The sequence below is a fragment of the Cupressus sempervirens genome, chromosome 1, assembly GCF_028749045.1.
Source record: "Cupressus sempervirens isolate cs-2001-9-10 chromosome 1, ASM2874904v1, whole genome shotgun sequence".
Classification (NCBI taxonomy): Eukaryota; Viridiplantae; Streptophyta; class Pinopsida; order Cupressales; family Cupressaceae; genus Cupressus; species Cupressus sempervirens.
The window spans coordinates 145,612,237-145,628,158 of NC_143118.1; the positions used below are offsets into that span (position 1 = coordinate 145,612,237).

Sequence of the window (15,922 nt, forward strand, 5' to 3'; positions counted from 1 at the left end):
TGTACCAAGCAAAAGAATTCAACTAATCTGTAGGGGGTTTTGCCATGAAAGCACAAATGAAGAATCTTTCTACTCTAAGCGCCTTGTGATATTGGCCTTAGGCTGAGACCCATCCTACTTCTATTGTTCAGAAGCAAGCTGATTTAGACAATCTTTTATCAAGTGACCAAATTTGTGGTAGTAGTTACACTAAAATTTCTTCTTCTATGAGCTATCATAAGGCTACTGTTGGCCAAAGGTTCCCTCCCACCGAGGATTGAATTAAATATTTCAACCCACCCAATAGTCACGAGATTCAATTTCATGTTATATTTCAAGTCCTGAAGCCGCAACAGAATAGTATGGTCCCGATCTTACGATAACCCATGTGTCGGAGGATCATCAGGTGAATCAAGCAGTAATAAGATGCTACAAGGCTACTGTTGGTTGAGTGGTCGGGTTGTCGTGACATCGCAAATAATCGAAGGATTGTAAGCCAAAGAAAAGTCTTGCCTGATGTTACGACAGTGAACGATCGTGAGATCGTAGGTGCTACAAGGATGTCTTCCGAGGACACAAGGTAAAGCATTGGTGTAGCATCACGTTGTTGTAATATTAGCGATCTCGTAGGATCGCGAGCTAAAGGGATGTGTGTTTTGACACCACGAAAGTCAACGATCGTAGGATCGCGGGGTTGACTTCTTAGGATGTCGATGCTACAAAGAGGAAGGTTAGTCGTATGATCTTGGAGTCATACGATCACAAGGTAAGAAAGGGGTGGAGACCAATTTCAAAGGACGTCGGGTGTTCCAATCTTACGATATTCCTCTGTTGTAAGGTCACAAGTACAAGCAAAGATGTCTCCCGAGGTCATGAAAAAAAGATAGTTAAACCGTGATCATAGGATCGCAAGGGTTATTGCCATGGCTACCAATGCTACGATGGTCTGCAATTGTAGGATCGTGAAGGTCAAATCAACCATGCCCGTAACATCACAAAAGGAGATTGATGGTACCGCGAACTTACGCCAAGGGTGTTATTGTGCCATCGTTCTGCTGTGAGATCGTGGGTCTTGATGTTGTCGAAGGATCACGATCATAAGATCGTAGAACTCAGGGTTATGAACAAAAGGTGACATGAAGGGTTTTGACCACAGTTGACAATCGTAGGATCGTGAGTTCCAATATTGACCAAAATATATAAGGAGCTTCACCCGCTGAGCTAGAAAAGGAGTCGTCCTCAACCAATCAAGTAGCAAGAAAGGTTCAGAGTGACAGCTGAATATGGTTGACCTATGTTTTTTATCTGACTTGGTGTGCTGGTAACAAGGAATAGGCAGCTCTTTGATGGTGCATCTAATCTTTTGATCTCCTATAACCACTTTCATCGTTCCCCAAGCCTGATAAGTATGAGGAACGCTTCATCGTTGCCTGTTGATCTATCTACTCTGTCAAAAGATCTCATCGTTCCTATCTTCTCAGAGATTGTTTGGTGGATAAGTGATCTTCTCACGTCTAGATTTGCGCTATGATCAGATCTTTTCTAGTTTTGCAATAATTATTCTCTACAAATTCGAACACAATTGTTGAGTTTTATCTTAGAGTGGAAGCTATCTAAGTTATGCTTAAAAGCAGATTTTGTAATCTTTCTTAGGGTCAAATCTTCTTTGTTTCTATAGTATTGCTCTGGCATACAACTGTAAATTCCTTTCTTTTGCCTCTGAATTATATGACACCCTATCTTATCTCTTTCAGCCATCGATGTACTATGCAAACTTTATTTGCCTCTATTCGTTGTACTGTGGATATCTATAACCTACATGTTTGCATCTCTTTTGGCCTATGAATGATAAGAAGGGAATCTATTCTTCCTTGTGTCACTCATTTGGTTGTCTGATCTGCATGTGACTATTGGATTAAAACAAGTCTGAATCCATATATCTTTGGATTGTTATGATAATTATACTATGCATATATGGGCAAAGATTTCTCTAAACACTCTATTTTGGTGCATCACCTACTTAGAATAGATTAGGTAGTTTGCTTTTATGCATTCCTCCTCCCTTTTCCTCTGCAAGTGTAGTCTAAGTGCATCAGATAACAAAGGAAGCCGGACTTCTCTGGAGACTCAGCCTCATTGTTCAAGTCCCACAACTTGGAGGTTGTTTCCATGTTTCACAAGGTTGCCTTAGCTAAAAACTTTGGACCAGGGTGCAAACTTTTGTGACGACTAACTAGAGCCTTTTCGCTAATCTGGGTGAAATTTGCCTCCATTCTTGTGAAAGGATTTGGCTGCGAAGGTTTCTTCTAAGAAGGATGAAGTTGCACTACTACTAAATTGTTGAATCCAACATATCCTACTATAGAAGTTTAGTTCACACATGAAAAAGCATTAAGTCAACATCCGTAGCAGTAATTTTGAGCACTTTAATGTACTCAAAGGATTTAGATAGACTCTTCAAGGTTATGACTGTCAGATCCTCTTCCACCATTTTTTGACCAATAGCCTCTAGCTAATCTTGAATGTCCTTAATCCTTGTTAGATGCTCCTATGAGGACATATGATCATCCATCATGGTAGGAAATAGTTGGTTCTCCAAAAAGAAGGCATAGCTCTTATTCAATGTCTCATGGAGATCCTTCAAATAGTCCAAATAGCTATTGTTGTGTCTAATGGTAATTGTGCCAGTTAATCATCAATAACTAAACACTTGATAAGCATGACCACTTCTTGATTGTGCTTGTCAAACTTATCTTGATCTTGCCTAGGTCTGATAGGACGAGATTGTTTACACAAAATGAGCTCATCATCACCTGCGACTTTCATGTGTTGTAATTTTTGTCATTAAATTGTTGATTGCCTTCAAATATTATGTTGGTCAAAGACACCATTGTGCATGCTTTCCAAGGCATAGAAAACGAAGAATTTTGAAGAGGTGGTAAATAGAAAATAAAACCCAATGCATGAATCCCAATACACAAACAAAGGCATATTCAAGTATGAACTTCATGAAAGATTAAGGCTGGCGTTCATGTACAATTTTTTGATAGACCTGGAAAATTTTGACAAAGACCTGGAAAATTTTGACAAAGACCCAAAACATCTTCACAAAAAATCCATGCAAAAGCCCAGAAAAAATTGACAAAGACCGTGAATCTGGTAGGACCCATGCAAACCAATGGCTATGGGGCCAAAAAAGTTGCAATAAAAACACTTAAACAATGAGTTTTTAAAAAAATTGCAACCCTAAAAGAAACCTAATAAGAAACTTTTCATTTATCTAATCTCTCAATTGCTTTCTCATTTTGCTCTCTCATTTTGGTGTGCCCATTTTTCAAGTTTGAAGAGAAGGTTGTAGAGATTGCTTGTGGAGTCTCAAATCCTTCCAATAATCAGTGTTTGAGTGTTCCAAGTATGCATTTAATCCTTTGATCCTTCCCTTTTGCTTCTTTGATATTTTGTTTTTAATTTTTTATTGTTCTAAAATTTATCAAGTTTTTGTTAAGTTTTGAAATTTTTATTTTTATTTTATAGATTACAAGAATGAGTAGTCAGAATTTAGTGAGCGGGGAGGGATCCCAAAGATTTAAAATTGAGAAAAGTTCTCCTTTGTGGAAGTATACAAGAAGAATTGAACAATGTTAGAGGGGAAAGGTATATATGGAAATGCAATTTTTGTCAAACCCAATATAGAAGCTCATATTACCGAGTTAGCATCATTTCATAGGCCCTACGGGTCAAGGGATTAGCATGTATGAGGGGTCCCCAGATGGAGATAAGAGGGGGTTGTCGGCTTCTCAAAAAGAAGGCATGTTAAAAGAACAAGAGGCCAACAGGTTAGTATCAAAAGGGAAAAAAGAAAGAACAAAGCACAAACTACCAACCACCCTCTCAAACAGTCAGACAACATCCCTTCCTACCTACCCCTGCTGCGGATGAAGAAGAAATAGAAACACCCCTATCTGTCACCTGCAAAAGAGGCCCATTAGATAGGGCATTTCAAATGAATTGAGAGAAATTGTTGACATAAAGGTTGGGTGTTGCCTTTACATAAATGGTGTTCCATTCAATTTAGTGAGATCACCTTACTAGAGAGAGACGGTGAAGCAATAAATGAAGCACCTAGTGGTTAACGAGGCCCTAGATATGAAAAATTGAGAACCACCATATTGCATAATGAGAGAGAATGTAGAAACCCTCCTAAAATCAATAAGAGAATCTTGGATCGAAACAAGAGTGGGTATTGTCTCTAATAGATAAAAGATTGCAAAAACCATGCATTGACAAATGTGTTCATTGTCTCCCCCACGGGGGCAATGTATTTGAAGGCGATTGTGAAAGGCAAGAAAAGGATGCAGATTTTGTTGCCTGGATTCTCACTGAATCCATAGTCTGTAGGAGTTGACAATGTTGTCCAAGTAATAACAAATAATGCTAAAGTTTGTAAGGCTACAGATGCTTTGGTAGAAGCACGATATGATCATATCTTTTGGATACCATGCACCATCCACTCCTTGAACTTGGTGATGAAAGCAATTGGCACCCAAATTGAATGGGTGAAAAAAGTGTATGAGGGTGAGGATATCCAAATGTTTGTGACAATGCACCATATGTCACAAGCAATTTTTAGAACTTATTCCCGCTAGGAATATTGAAGGTAAATTTTAAACTTTATTTAGTTTCATTTATCATTTTGTGTCATACTTTACATAATTAAATTAAATGTATTTTTTTGTTGTTTACATATTTGAAATGTGTTATTAACTTACAATTTGAATTAACATGGTAAAAGGTTGCTGAAACAAGATTTGCTTCAGACACAATCGTCTTAGACGATTAGTGAGGGTGAAAAAGGCATTGTTCCAAATGGTTATCAGCAACCAATGTAAAGGATATGATCTTGAGTGATGATTGGTGGGGTAGGGTGGAATATGTATTAGAACTCACCGAGCCCATCATGTCTATGCTTCAATTTGCCGACACCAATGAGCCTTGTTTGGAGGACATATATGATGTCATGGACTCCATGCTAGGAGTGAAAACAGTAAGTTTATAATTTTATAAAATACTTTATCCTTGTTTATTGAGAGATTTTAATTTTTGATTTTTTTTAACACTACATCAAGATAACTTACATGAACATCATTTGACATCCCAAGTCATTTAGAGCAGAGAGCAAGATCATGAGAAAACCTTGTACAAAAAGGTGGAGAAAATTGTTCTACATCGCTAGAACAAGACGACTACACCTTTACACCTCTTGGCATATGCACTTTCTCCCAGGTATTATAACGGTGAGATACTTTCTATGCCTGGTAGAGTAGCACCATACAAAGATCCTAAGGTTGCTAGTGGGTATAAGAAGGCATTTAACAAGCTCTTTAGCGATCCTAAGGTAGCATCAAATGCTAGGAGAGAGTTTGTAAAGCTTGTCTCTAGAAAAAAAAATGCAGACCGTGATGCAATCAATGACCAAAGTAGAATGGATGTCATTGGATGGTGGTACTTACATAGGCAAGATTACATATACCTCCAACCTCTTGCCTTTAAGAAACTGTCACAAGTATTTAAGTTTTTTTTTTCCTTTTTTATGGCCACATAGTTTGTAGAATTAGCACTTTAAAGTTTAAATTCCTATCGTCTTCCAATTTACAATTTCTAATTTTTTTAATTTTGTTGGTTGTCTCTCTAGATTGCGAACTCTTATGTTGTTGAGCAGAATTGGAGTACATAATCCTTTATCCACTTAGTGAAGCGTAACAGGTTGGGTTCCAAGAAAGGAGAGGACTTGGTATATATTCACAACAACTTGTGCCTCCTGTCACGCAAGGATCCAAAATATAAGAAGGGGCCAGAGAAGTTGTGAGATGTATTACCCGAGTCTACCGAATTGGATATGACTGTCTAGGATCTAGCTAGACTTACCTTGCTAGATGTTGAGGAGGAGGATATGGCAGCATCTAGGGCTAGTGGAACCGGCTTGGGTTCCAATAATGAGGATCTGGATATAATTGCAATCAGAGATGAAGCCATTGCAGACCGTGATGCAATCAATGACCAAAGTAGAATGGATGTCATTGGATGGTGGTACTTACATAGGCAAGATTACATATACCTCCAACCTCTTGCCTTTAAGAAACTGTCACAAGTATTTAAGTTTTTTTTTTCCTTTTTTATGGCCACATAGCTTGTAGAATTAGCACTTTAAAGTTTAAATTCCTATCGTCTTCCAATTTACAATTTCTAATTTTTTTAATTTTGTTGGTTGTCTCTCTAGATTGCGAACTCTTATGTTGTTGAGCAGAATTGGAGTACATACTCCTTTATCCACTTAGTGAAGCGTAACAGGTTGGGTTCCAAGAAAGGAGAGGACTTGGTATATATTCACAACAACTTGTGCCTCCTGTCACGCAAGGATCCAAAATATAAGAAGGGGCCAGAGAAGTTGTGAGATGTATTACCCGAGTCTACCGAATTGGATATGACTGTCTAGGATCTAGCTAGACTTACCTTGCTAGATGTTGAGGAGGAGGATATGGCAGCATCTAGGGCTAGTGGAACCGGCTTGGGTTCCAATGATGAGGATCTGGATATAATTGCAATCAGAGATGAAGCCATTGATCCCAAATTTTTTGATGACCCATTTAACCCTTAAAGGGCATTTGAATCTTTGATACTATGAGTCTATGATCATTGGTAAACTTAAATATTTGTCATTTATCATTATATTTTAAACTTTATTATCTGATGAACTAGTCTATGTTTTGCTATTTCATTTTGCAATTTAGCTAAGTTGCCGATACGGGTTCTGGTTCGGGTATGGGTACGGGGTTCGAGTATGTGGGTACGGCAATTTTTTCTCCCTTGTGGGTTCGAGTTTGTCTATATATGTATGCATGCTTTTATTTTAAAACATCGAAGTTACAAATGTAAAAAAAAGCGTTGTGGTAAATCAATAATGGCCAACAAAGAGATAAATAAATTAATTGTATTACTAATATAGTTTCAAATTAAATGCATTAGCAATTGACATCAATCCGAACATGATCGACAAAAATAACTATTGATTGACTTTTACAAATTTATCAACAATCATGTCCTTAGATCTACAAATAAAATAAAGTCAAACCTTGACCTTCAATGAATCGAAGTAGATTGCTGTTCACTATTCTCATAAACTAAGGGCATTACATAAAAACAATTTTAGATTGAATAATATTACCAAGCTGTTGCAAGAGAGTATTTAAAGCTGATAGAAAGAACATTCTAATGAACACATCAGAAATAAATACATAAACTGACCTACCACCCTGGAGTACATCTTGGGTGCCCAAGTTCACAAAGAACCCATGAAGTACCCAAGAAGAACCAATACCAAAACTATACTAGTACCAAGACCCAGGCCTAAACAGCAGAACCCAGTAGCTGAGCAATTTAGTAATTCAATGTATGATTTTCTTTACAATCATGAACATAGATTAATAAGCGAGTATTTAATGCTTATCTTTGACATTTGACATAAATCAATGATCAAGCAACATATATTCATACTATGAAATGACTTAGTTTTACAATATGCACGTTTCTCTTTTTTTTGTGTATGTAATGCATATATATACAAACACTCATGAACCCACCCACAAACCCAAATGGAAAAAAAAATTGCTTGAACCCATAAACTCGATCCTTGAACCCGAATCCATCCCCGAACCCGAATCAGCAACTTAGATAACCAAGAACAAAGTGAGAAAATTGATAAAACAAACTATCTTCCTTCCCATGGCAATTCTAGACCCACTATGTCGTTCTCTACTAACCAGTATCTGGAGTGATTCAACTCAGTGAATGGTTCTTGTATGGTGATCTAGTGAACAGATAGGAGAATAACTAGAAAAGGAAGACACGCATAGAATATAAATGAAATGTCTCATTGCCAACACCCCTTCCAAGAATTTCTACTACTGAATCATTTCGCATTAGAATGTTAGGCATAGAACATGTCTCCAAGGATGAATTTCTCGTGTATTAGCCATGTGAGGAGAAGTACTTGAGTCAATAACCCAAGTATAAGGTTGTGAAGTGTTGACGATAGTAGCTGCGATAGAGATCTTTAACTCTGAAATATGAACGTTATTACCGTTATTGTCATCTTCAGTTGACAAGGTCACTTAAAGTTTAATTTGTAATATTATAAATGTAAATGACATGTGTCATTCACATACATTGAGGCATGAATATTCAAAGTCATATTTAATTATAGGAGTTATGAGAAACTTAGGAGATCTTCGATTAGAATATGAAGAGTCTCTTCTATTGTTATATATTCGCATCATGCAATAAGCATTGTACACTTGAACATTCCATTATCAATAAAGATATTTTGTGTTGTGTGGCTGGGTTTTTCCCTTCATTCTCGAAGGGTTTTCCCAAGATATTTCTGGTGTTCTCTATTTCAGTTTTTGTCTCTTTCTTATGTCTGTTTACTTTTCTTGGCTTTCTAGGCTCTAGTTTCAACATGGTATCAAAGCCTAGTTGATATCAGCAATGAGGTTATCTTCTTATAATGATTATCATTTTAGCTACGGATATGTTTGTATCTTTTCAGAGTTTTATTCTTCTTTTGAAAGTTTGTTACGTGTAAAGATTTATGTAAATCGTTATTTCTCTCTGGTATGTCTCATTGTGGATTTGTGGCTCTGGAAGTCAGTCCAGTTTTTGCATCTGCTCTCTTCATGTCAAGTTTATTATTTGTATTATGTTGCATGTCTTGACATGCTTTGCATCGGCACCGTAACTCTTTTACCCTTTGGACAGATGCAATGTTCATCGTGGATAGAAGAGGAGATGGATAAATAAATTATGACCATTTTTTATTTTATTTTTTGTCTGGAAGAACTGTAGTGATCTCTAGATGTAGCATGTAGATGATATTCTATTGTTCTGGTTATTGTTTTGTAGGTGATTATCGGAATTATTTTGTCTATTCTGTGAGTTTTGAACATACGATGACATGGCATCGTATTTTCTTTCAGTCGTTTTTTGGTGGGAGTCGACACTTCTTTTATCTTGTATCGTCTCTCTAAAGAAATTTTATTTGTTGTGCCACCGCTTTCTCTTGGGTAATAACGGTTTCTTGCGAGAATGTTTAAGCATCGGGACTATTTAAGTCATTTGCGGGTATTTCTTCTGGTTCAAATCAAAATTAAAAACTTACAAAAGCTTGAGCACGAAGCAATGTTTGTAAGAAAATTATACCCAGAAATAAGCAGGTAGTATAATCACTTCAGCAAAGAGTCTTGTAGGTAATAGATTCAGTCATTGTAATCTTGAAAAGATGACAAATTTCCATGCACAATCACCCTTCTTGACGAGGCCAAGATCTGTGACTGATCTCTTTGGAGAAGATTCAAACGATTCGCAGGTGTTATGGTTCAAAAAGGATGTATTTATGCAGCTTGATTTCGACAACGAGACGTACATTGCAGATCTGAGGCGTTTCGTTGCACTTGAGACTCTACGCACTGAACTTTGGGGGCATCTCGCTCTTCTTAAGTATAAATTGGTGGAATTGATCAATATAGACTATGCAGATTTCATGAATTTGAGCACTAAACTGGTGGATGTGGAAGGTGTTGTGCTCAGAATGCGGACGCCGCTGACGGAGCTTAGGGATAAAATAAGCAATGTTAGAAGCAGCATGAATTCTTCTCTGTAGGCCATTCAAGATAGCTTGAGAAGGCGGGTGCAGGCTTTCAATTTGAGAGAAGTGCTGGAGCTTCTTCTCGACACTTCTCATGTTCTTTCCAAGAAAAGTCAGCTAGTGTGTCTATAACGATGAGCAACTATCTTTGGAGCAGGAACTGGTGAGACTGTCGCTCGAAATTTGGGGCGATATGGAGGCAATCTTGACCGCAGAAGTAGTTTCTTGAACACGTTTAATGTGGGTTTATTGACATTATTCTTGTCGGGATCTACATTTATCGTGCTCTGTTATTTGGTGTGCAAGCATAGTATAAATGCTTGATGGGTATGGAAGGTCACAGGTGGTCAAAGCAGGAAATCACACCATCATGGATCGAACTGCTCTCTTGCTCAAGACCTCCACATTCTGGATGCTCTCTTTTCTTACCCCTCCATCATTCTTGATCGATGAGGTAAATTTTTGAATGCATATTCAGATTGCACATGCATGATTATATCTTGTAACTGTCATCTTGTTATGGAAGAAGATCATTTATTGTTGTTCTTGTCATGATACATCACTCTTCCATTACGTCTATCTGAGGTACGTAAGTTACTGTATTGTGTAGTATGTATTGTAATGACACTGGTTCAAGAAGAGTATATGGTCGGTTAGTTTTGTCTAGCAATAATTTTTCTTGAAAAAATTTATTTGGATTAATAAATTTTTCCAACTCATATGAATATAAGTTGAAGCCTAAATGTGATTAATCTCTAGAACTTGTAAGGACATTCACTGTCATCTTGGACAGAGTTGTAGTTGTGTTGAATTGTTCTAAAGGTTAAATATGTGGAAATCCAAAAGCTTTTTTTGTTGTTTGCCTTCAACATTTTTGATGAGTTGATTTATCCTTCTTGATTGTAGGATGCATCAAGATTTAAAAGAAGATTTTAGCTTCAGAGGGAGGCTTCATAATTAAGAGGGAGTACTTATGGAATCCCTATCACTCTCATAGATGCTTGTGATGCTTGTGGTATTTATTAAAATTGAGACTTGAATGGAACTAAGTCTTGTTTTGTTATGTCTATTTCCATTCATGAGAAATCAACAATGAAATTGTAAGATCAGCTATGATAACTCTTTCACTATGCAATAGTGAACATCATGTTGAAAGAGTCCATGATGTCATCACGTTGAGAGAGGGAGTTGGATGTCATGTTGAGAGATTCCATGACAGTTCACATTGAGAGATCCCGTGATTAAAGGTTTAGCTGTGAGTCTTACACATTTTTCATGCTGACTAATTTCATGAATATGATTAATTGTTACAAGGTTTCATGTTGACTGATTCCATGAATGTGATTAATTGTTACAGGGTTTCATGTTGACTGATTCCATAAATGAGATTGTTACAGGTTTTCATAGGATATATTGTAAGATTTTATCATTAACATTTTGGTTGCAGTCTTATGTGCTAAAGATCTCTCTCTGGCTAAGAGGGAGTGTTGAAGATAGTAGCTGCGATAGAGATCTTTATCTTTGAAATATGAATGTTATTACCGTTATTGTCATCTTCAGTTGACAAGGTCACTTAAAGTTTAATTTGTAATATTATAAATGTAAATGACATGTGTCATTCACATGCATTGAGGCATGAATATTCAAAGAGTCATATTTAATTATAGGAGTTATGAGAAACTCAAGAGATCTTCGATTAGAACATAAAGAGTCTCTTCTATTGTTATATATTTGCATCATGCGATAAGCATTGTACACTTGAACATTTCATTATCAATAAAGATATTTTGTGTTGTGTGGCTGGGTTTTTCCCTTCATTCTCTAAGGGTTTTCCCAGGATATTTCTGGTGTTCTCTATTTCAGTTTTTGTCTCTTTCTTATGTTTGTTTATTTTTCTTGGCTTTCTGGGCTCTAGTTTCAACATGAAGTTGTTGCAACAAGGGCTTTTCCCCTTTCCTTTCCCTTTACTAGAATTTGTGGCCTTTGTGGATTCTAACAGATCTTGCTTTGTTAAATTTGGTGCGAGTGAGATGACCTATTTGCTTTTCCAGACAATTAGGATCTTCGTGGCCATATTTCTTATAAAAGGCACACTTAACCTTTTCCTTCTTACACTTTTCATATTTAGAGGAAGAGGTCATACTTGAGTCAATAACCCAAGTATAAGGATGTGAAGCTGCTGCAACAAGGGTTTTCCCCTTTCCTTTCCCTTTACTAGAATCTATAGCCTTTGTGGATTCTAATGGATCTTGTTTTGTTGAATTTGTTGCAAGTGAGATGAGCTATTTGCTTTTCCAGACAGTTATGATCTTCATGACCACATTTCTTATAAAAGGCACAGTTAACCTTTTCCTTCTTAGACTTGTCATATTTAGAGGAAGAGGTCATACTTGAGCCAATAACCCGAGTATAAGGATTTGAAGCTGCTGCAACAAGGGGTTTCCCCTTTCCTTCCCCTTTACTAGAATCTATAGCCTTGGTGGATTCTAATGGATCTTGCTTTATTGAATTCGGTGCAAGTGAGATGAGCTATTTGCTTTTCCAGACACTTATGATCTTCATGACCATATTTCTTATAAAAGGCACACTTAACCTTTTCCTTCTTAGACTCGTCACATTTAAAGGAAGAGGTTTTAGAAGCTGAACATGACAGCATTAGTTTAAGATCTCATTTCTTCTTTCCTTGGTTCTTCTATCTTTATCTTATTTGCTTGAACCTTTCTGATCTTTAATGTCCAAACTTGCAACTAAGGTATGAAAATTCAAAGGTTTTATAGTGCTCATCTTAACCAACCTACCCTGCTCTTTTGTGAGGAGGCATTGCGTATGTAGTTCCCAAAGCACTTTTAGTAGCACAAAATATAGAAAAGAAAACTGAAAAGTTTGGACCACCTTTAGGGAGAACTGGTAAATCGATTGTTTGTCTTCATTCCCAACATCACCTTGTTTCAATTACAATTATGGCTTTAAATTTAGTTTAAAAAGTCCTGAATAGTATCAAACCTGATTGGACCTAACTGTAAGATTGTTTGTCTTCATTCTCAATACCACATTGCTTTAATTACAATTATGGCTTTTAATTTAGTTTAAAAAGTCTTGAATAGCATCAAACCTGATTGGACCTAACCGTAAGAGTTCAATCTCCAATTAAGGAGCTCCTGATTCATCTTGCTTACCAAGGAAATTTTTCAACATGGTTCATACATCATTTGGTGTAGAATTAGATTCAATATGAAAAGAATAAATTCGCACATACAAGGTTCCAAAAGTCTCATCACTTATTATACTTTTTTGTTTTTTTTGTTTTTTGCATCCACTGTAGATTCAGTAACAAGTCCCATTGTTACCTTATGCAAATCTAGCTTTTTTAAGTAGATTGTTGTTTTACTTTTTCATTCAAAATAGGTGTAAGCTATTAGAATTAAAAATGTCAATTGATCAATTTTAGGCAAACAAAAATAAAAGAGATTGTTTGCAAGCACACAAAAAAAGCATATAAAATGTAAGGAAGACAACTAAAGACCTTCCACTAGTATCTTTTATAATTGTGCGGTTATAAAGCTTTTACCATATTACAAAATTGCTAAGGCCCAAAATGGCAGAAAGTTTGATTTTTTATCGAAAATAAATATGGAAAAAATTCTGAAAAATATGATTGCAGAGCTCTGTTCTCCAACAAATTTAAAATGCCTATTTGCTTGTAAAAAATGGAGATCCAGAACAAAAGTTATAGCCTATGAAAGGAAACTGGAAAAACCAGCTTCGACCTACAATCTCTGGTTAAAACTGGCAAAATTCCTGATCAGAACCACCGTAGTTGAAAATTGCTTGCCAACTTTCTGTCAACTCTTCAACCAAAAGTATCCAAAAGGGAAAAAGACCCTATATATTCATCTTGGATCTAACAGATATCCAAGGGTGAACACTTTAAATCGCTAGATCCTAAATACATTATCTGTGGCAGCGATGTTTCAAAGGGATTCACAACTGATAGAGAGCTTTATAAGAGTAATGCAAAGGGAAATTAACATAAGTGAGACAGGATAATTTATAAATGCATCTATTCTGTACGTGGGATCCTTTCAAATAAGATATGTGGCTTTCTATCTTTCACTAGCTCAATCTACACTGCTATGTAGCTATGGATATTTGTAAATAAAATGTTGCAAAGCCGTGAAACAGCTGTTCTTCCTAGGGTAACTCAACAAAAATATCTCCGGTTGGAGATCCAACTAGCTCCCTACCCTTAGCTTATTGAAAACAGTTTGGTTTGAGATCAACTAGCAAACATAAACGTACTAAAAATGTACGCAAAGCTTCTTTAAGCTACCACATGCACATAGACATTAGCAGGTGATCCTAAACCAGGACAAAATACTTAACACCTAAGATCACTAAGGATTATATCACATTTTGAAGAAACTCCCAACCTGATTGTTGATAACCACATGGCAAGAAAGTTGTATCCAAGCATTTAATAAGGGACCCAAAATCAAAGTGACAGATATCCTCTCAATGAACATAGAACATAGAAATAAGTAAGTTCCAAAAATGAAAACTGGCAAATATGAAAAAACAACTTTACAGAACTCTAGATGATTCTAAGTTTCAAAATCCTGCCAAATGCTTTTCGATAACATGGACAGATTCGACGGGACTCATAAACTTTACTTTTTAAGATGGAAAAATAAAAGAATGGGAGGATAAGTGATTGATAAAGATCATTGATTTACAGAAAGTAAGGCTCTTCATTTCAAATACTTTCAAATTGCACAGATTCGGGGAAAAATGGAACATATATCCCATCAGCAAACAGTAACACTAGACGTATCCCAAAAATCTAGGAACAGTCGCTGCAGTGCCTCACCTGGATAAAAACTCTAGCGCTTGAATCACAAAATGAGACCTTAGGATTGTTTATACTTCGACTCCACAACCATCTGCACAAAACAGCCACAATATTATTGATGAACTGTTAAATAAGCACTCACCTAATAAAAAATCTACAAATAATATAAAAAATCTACAAATAATACGGATACATTCCATTGGAAGAGATCAAATTTCTGACATCCTCTTTATAAACTAACAAACACATTAAAACGTAGATTAAAATAAGTCTAAAATCTACACGACAAACTATTTTTCCCATAGTTTTCACCCAAAAAGATGTCACAGAGAATTTTAAGATCAGATATGGTGGCTATCCAAGGGCAAGTCCATAAGCAAGTCTAGGGAAATACAGTCTGTAAATGTACGGTACAGTTCATGGAAGAGATTTCAACCCTGAGAAACAAAAACTCGCATAATCTTACAATTTTATTATTTTTATAATTTTGAAAACTAAGGAAAACGCGGAGCACCGCCTTTCCCCTCTACTTCATATTTACATAATTCCAAACCCAAAAAACGCAAAAAAATTATCACACCGGAAAAGTTAAAAATCCAAACTTTAAAAACAGGACATCCATTTCCCTTCTGGTTGACATTTTTCAAAATGAAAATCCATATTCAAAATAAGAAGAAAAAAACTATCAAACCAAAAGAGCAAAAAAACATCCAGACACCTGATTAGATACTCCCAAACTATAATAACTCACTGTAGTTATCTGTGAGACCGCCTGGAAAATCGATATCAATATAATCAGCGTGCATTGGTATGTAATTTGAGTAAAAGCTTATTTCAGGGGCGGACGAAACCCTGTGTGCACAGTATAGCCGGTATATTCATTCACATGTTCATTCACTTTTAACCTCGGAATTCACTGAGCAGTCTTCGATCGGAATTTCCTATGACGTCAATGGCTTTTGCGAATTGGAAATTACTGGGGGTTTTTATGCCGTTCTCGACTTTCAGAGATGCTCAAAAACGAGTATGTTTGTACTAGCTGAATTGCGAGATGTGTTGGTGGTCTTTCGTAACTTTTTCAATTATAATTATTAGTTCCTTTACTTTACTTTTTTAGTTTACCTTACCTAATGCATTTGTTCAGGTTCCTTTACTTTTTTAGTTTCTGCCAATCAAATTTTAATATTTTACCAAGTTTGGAATTTAGTCTAATGTTTCTTTTCTATTTTTATTTTTTCATTGTAAAAAATTGTCTTCATTTCTTCTCTCATTGGCTATTGTCAATTTAGGCAAGGAATAAATTATTTTTCTCAGAAGGAAAATAGGAAAAAGTAAAAAGTATATTGATTGCCACAAACAAAAATAATAATAAACATGCTGACATACGTGTCTCT

The 15,922-nt window shown here is 36.1% G+C and overlaps 1 protein-coding gene across 4 annotated transcripts in view; it reads right to left on the reverse strand.

Annotated features, from left to right (window-relative positions):
• The window catches only part of LOC149576605 (5'-AMP-activated protein kinase beta-2 subunit protein), a 47,881-nt gene extending 32,282 nt beyond the window's left edge, over nucleotides 1-15,599 (reverse strand). For 2 of the 4 annotated variants that reach the window (XM_089818210.1, XM_089818191.1), the window contains exons 1-2: nucleotides 15,247-15,383; nucleotides 14,547-14,619 (exon numbers count right to left, since the gene is read on the reverse strand). The gene's annotated coding sequence lies outside the window, so the exon portion shown is untranslated. Of the gene's footprint in view, nucleotides 1-14,546; nucleotides 14,620-15,246 lie in introns of all 4 variants that reach the window. The other 2 variants (XM_089818200.1, XM_089818184.1) reach the window with 2 other exon arrangements.
• Nucleotides 15,600-15,922: the final 323 nt, after the last annotated feature.